The following is a 5,062-nucleotide window of genomic DNA, read 5'->3' as shown; positions in this document are numbered from 1 at the left end:
AATTCAATCGCTGGCCACCGACGATCTGCGCGAGACTATCAGAGTGGTCGTACGGGAAGAGCTGCAGAAGTTCTACCATCGGTCGCCGCCTCAAGTAGCCTCAATCGCCGAAATCGCCAAAGATGAGCTTGAGCGATCACTTGGAGTTCCTGAAGTGCAACCAGAATCACCGCAGCCCCATGCGGAAGCGATGACCTACGCCGCCGTCTCCCGCCGCCAAGTCCCCCCTGCGCGACCGCGCCTGGGACCTTTAACGCCACAAATCCGTCGTCCATCGCCGCCACCGCCAGCACGCCCGCCCGTCGCCCAGGGCCACTACACGAGGAAGACGGACATTTGGCGCGCTCGTCACCACAGCCCGCTCTGCTACCACTGCGAAAATGGGACTGCGAGGGTTCGCCGTTAACGCGCCGCGATCACAGCTTCGCGAACGACCTCGCGATATCGCGGACTACCTCGCCGCCACTAAGCGGAGCCCTCGACGACCGTCCCGTTCGCCGTCACCAGGCCGCTACCTGTCGCCGCAGCGCCGACCATACACTGGGCCAGACCGGGGCCGGTCCGCGAGCCCATATCCGGAAAACTAAAAGCAGCAACTGATGAAGGTGCGGTTGCTTTTCGTCGAACTGACGAAGATCCTCCGCCGCCGGCGAAGACGCCGAAAAGACCATCTCGAAGACATAATAACGACATGCTGCCGTCCCGACGAAGTCAGGAAGCAAAGACTACGCCCGCGAAAAGCGACCTGACGACGCCACCTACCAGCCTTAGGTCGACGCGACGCAGCCGTGATCCGACACCAATACCTAACCGTAACGCAAGACAAAGAACCACCGACCTCGACGTGCGTCTCGACGGCCACGCAGTTACCGCCTTAGTAGATACACGGGCCGATTACTCCGTAATGAGTGGACATATCGTCGTCCAGTTGAAGAAAGTTAAAACTGCATGGGAAGTCCCTCAAATTCGGACCGCTGGAGGGCACCTCATCACGCCGACTGGAATATGCACGGCAAGAATTACCGTTCATGACCGGACTTACCCTACCACCTTCGTTATCCTCCAACAGTGTTCACGAGACGTCATTCTCGGCATGCGCTTCCTGAACCAACACGGCGCAATCATCGACCTGAAGTCGAAGTCGATAACGCTGTCGGAAGATGGAGCGATAACGCCGGAGAGCTCTCGTAGTCACCATGCCTTACGCGTGCTCGAAAGTCAAGTCAGCAGCCCGCCTCGCTCCAGCATTGTCATTTCCGTCCCCACCAAAACACCTGCTGGCGTAGACGCGCCATCGAGGGTGACCAACGTCTACGGCTAGACAGTAAAATTTGCGTCGCAAGAGGGATCGCTCGACTGCATGGAGCGAAAACTGAAGTGTCACTAACAAACTTCAGCCAGGAGTTCAAGCACATCAACAAGGGCACGACGAACGCGTACATTGAAGAAAGTCTGGAAACCAGCGATGCGTTTGTCCTCTCGGATTCCGCCGCATCTACACCAAGGACCATGGTTCCCGAACCAGACTACGACATTAATCCAAGTCTCCCCATGATTAAGCAACACCAGCTCAGAAGTTTGGTCCGAAGATACAAAGGCTGGTTTTCGACGTCATCGAGGATTCAACAAACACCAGTCGCCAAGCGTTAACCGAGGGGCTCGATTTTTGGTAGTCATTTCAGTAGAAGCCAACAAACACTGACACCAAGGACAACATAGGCGAAATTACTTGTGCTTTAATAAATGAAATAAAGAAAACATAAAGTAATAGACATTAAAGTGGCTGAAAAAACAATTCGCCGCAGGTGGGAACCGAACCCACAACCTTCACATTTCACGTGCGATGCTCTACCAATTGAGCTACCGCGGCGTCGTTTTCCCATCGACTTTCTTGGGTATTTATGTGTCTAGTAGAAACCTGGGAGTGTTAGCCAGCGCCACCACTCACAGATCTTGGCGGCGGACGTAGAACGTCCTTAATTGTCGTTGATTATACAACGAGGGTCTCGAATCCGGCAACATTGATGCCTTCAGGTAGCATATGTGGGTTCATTGACCAGTTGTCTTCACCCAAAAAAGATCACGTTCTCGTGACGCCTGTGGCAAAAATGACGTTCCACGTCCGCCGCCAAGGTCTGTGAGTGGTGGCGCTGGCTAACACTCCCAGGGTTGTACTAGGTGACATAAATACCCAAGAAAGTCGATGGGAAAACGACGCCGCAGTAACTCAATTGGTAGAGCATCGCACACGAAATGCGAAGGTTGTGCGTTCGGTTCGCACCTGCGGCAAGTTGTTTTTTCATCCACATTAATTTCTATTAATTGATCGTTTCTTTATTTCATTCATTAAAGCACAAGTAATTTCCCCTATGTAGTCCTTGGTGTCAGTGTTTGTTGGCTTCTTCTGATACGACAAATAAAAATCGGGTCCCTCGGTTAAACCCCCTTTCTGCTCGTTGATTACATAACCAGGGTCTCGAATCCGGCAACATTGATGCCTTCAGGTAGCATATGTGGTTTCATTGACCAGTTGCCTTCACCCGAAAAGATCACGTTCTCTTGACGCCTGTGGCAAAAAGGACCCTGGAAGTGTTGGCCATCACCACGATGGCTAACACTCCCAGGGTTCTACTAGGACACATAAATACCCAAGAAAGCGGATGGGAAAACGACGCCGCGGTAGGTCAATTGGTAGAGCATCGCACGCGAAAGCAAAGGTCTTGGGTTCGGTTCCCACCTGCAGCAAGTTGTTTTTCATCTACTTTGATTTACTTTAATTTATCGTTTCTTTATTTCATTTATTAAAGCACAAGTAATTTCCCCTATGTTGTCCTTGGTGTCAGTGTTTGTTGGCTTCATCTGATATGTTTAATAAAAATCGGGCCCCTCTGTTAACCCCCTTTCTCTCGTTGATCAAATTTTTGTAACGTACGTCTTGGTACTAAATACAAAGAATCGCATTGACTCTATTAACGCGAAGCATTCTTGTCGAATGTAGACAATTTTTTCCTGCCGGTTAACTGGCTGATCGTTGGCCGATGGCGAAAGCAGTGAAGTGTAACACGTCTCAAGTAACCTAGGACTGCATTTGGAGCACACAGCTGTCGTCAAATGCCCAGACAACGCTCCCTACGGGTAGCGCCGATGGAACAATGTGCAGTCACGTATTGCTTGAAATATGGGCTCTCACATTATAGGCATAGGGTACAAGTGCATGAAGAAGTGTGCATTGACGTCAGCAATGAGGTACATTGGGCTTGCTCCGCCCGAAGTGGTGAAACCACCAATGATGTCACGGGTCAAGACACAGTGGAAACCCTAAAAAGTTAAACCGACAGGCAATAATTATGTCAAGTCATGTACATGAGTAAAATTGTACATACCGTAGCAATGTAATCTTGTCCGTGAAAATCATCTCTAACGATGCAGTGTCATATAAATATTTAATATTCACAACCAATGGTGTACGTTCTGCTTGAGAAAATTACCACGGTTGATGGGTGCCGTTCTCCTCTCAAACAACAATCACTTACATATCGCAGCGCTCCACTGGAGCTGTGGCTTCCACTTAATGTCTGTCTTGAGAGCTTCAAACGTTTGTGAAAATGCCTGTTCAAAGGACATTTTTGTCCACGGCAGGAGCAAACTAGACTGAAAGCATTGCGCATGCTCGAGCTGGCGCAGGAAAGATGAACGTGATTGGTGTGGTTTACCTTTGTGTCACATATTTTTACCACGCATGAACGTAGAGACAAAACTTTTATTCTCCCGTTGCGTTAAATTATCATGGCCTCAAGAAACGTCCCGTCACGTGTCCTATAACGATTTTTATTGCATCATATACTGGATTCATGAGAGACGGAAAAAGCAGGAAAAGATGTCAGAAACGACAACTTGAAAGAGCCACATGCCCCCGTACATTGACTGGAGCGCGTCAGAAACGAAACAATACATCTTTGCATTATAAATAAGGGAAAAGTACAGTGCAAAAAAAGTTAGAGCAAAAAGCGCTGCCCCTTGCAAAAAAAAGTCAATCTGCAACAAAGCCCGCGCGAGCACCTCCTCCTTACGACCCGTAATATACGTAATATATGAACGTGTGACTCATCATTAATTTCAGTATAGAATCAAAGAAAGTAAACGAAATGTGAACAATGCAGTTGAAAATAAAGCTTACTGTAAGTGGGAACAATACTACAGTAACTTGAAAAGAACAATTGAGAAATAAATATGCCTTCTCTCGTGTCGTGCATCCTTTGTGCTAAAAACAATGAACTTGCACTACCAACTAGCCGACTAGTCTGTTTCGTTGAAGTATATCACATCGTGAAACGAACTTTTCCTGTATGTCAGATTTTCTAACGGCATATTTTTGTATTTTGAGCTATCTTATAGTCTAGGTAGCTATTTTTGCAGGGTTTACTACGTCTGAAAAATATCGTGTTTGAAAGTTAGGTATTTGTACTGAAAGTCTGCTTTTACACTTTTAAATGCCTTCTTTTGCCTGATGGCAGTATTCACTTGCAATTTCCAGATTAAGTGCGAGAAATATTTTTCGAAAACCCGTGTGCTTCTATTCTTTTTAAATTATTTGGCGCACTACTACTAGCCGCCGGTCTCCGTACTGCGCGCTAAATTTAGTGAGCTATGCCAATCAGTAAAACTAGCAGCTGTCCACAGCCTTTATTTGTGAACGAGAAGGGCACACTATGCCTATAGTTTTACGCCTTGCTTCCTGTCTCCTTTTTACCTGACGATTCACAAACAATGCCATACATAAAATGTTACGAAGACATCTGATTTGCAAGCATTCCTCTATTCCCGGGCCTTAATTCCTACTCTTTAAAAGCAGAAATACACGGACGACTGCGAGTTTTCGACACTACTTGGCCCCTGCCGACGCCATGGTACGCTGTATACCCGCACACAAAGGTGGACACAACCAACCGTCCCACACAGACACTCGCAGAGTGCCTTCTACGAGCACTCAAGACAAACGAATGGGAGCAAAGCCTGTTTTCAGTCCTTCAGAAGACAGAATTTTCAAGGCTAATGTTCCACG

The 5,062-nt window shown here is 47.8% G+C and overlaps 1 non-coding gene across 1 annotated transcript; it reads right to left on the bottom strand.

Annotated features, from left to right (window-relative positions):
• Nucleotides 1-1,797: 1,797 nt before the first annotated feature.
• On the bottom strand, nucleotides 1,798-1,870 carry TRNAS-UGA (transfer RNA serine (anticodon UGA)). The gene has a single exon. It is a non-coding gene; the product is annotated as a tRNA-Ser (tRNA).
• Between the last annotated feature and the right edge of the window lie 3,192 nt (nucleotides 1,871-5,062).

The sequence above is a fragment of the Dermacentor andersoni genome, chromosome 6 (assembly GCF_023375885.2).
Source record: "Dermacentor andersoni chromosome 6, qqDerAnde1_hic_scaffold, whole genome shotgun sequence".
Taxonomy (NCBI): Eukaryota; Metazoa; Arthropoda; class Arachnida; order Ixodida; family Ixodidae; genus Dermacentor; species Dermacentor andersoni.
The sequence above is the reverse complement of the archived record's forward strand: the minus strand, read 5'-3'. Positions and strand labels throughout refer to the sequence as shown.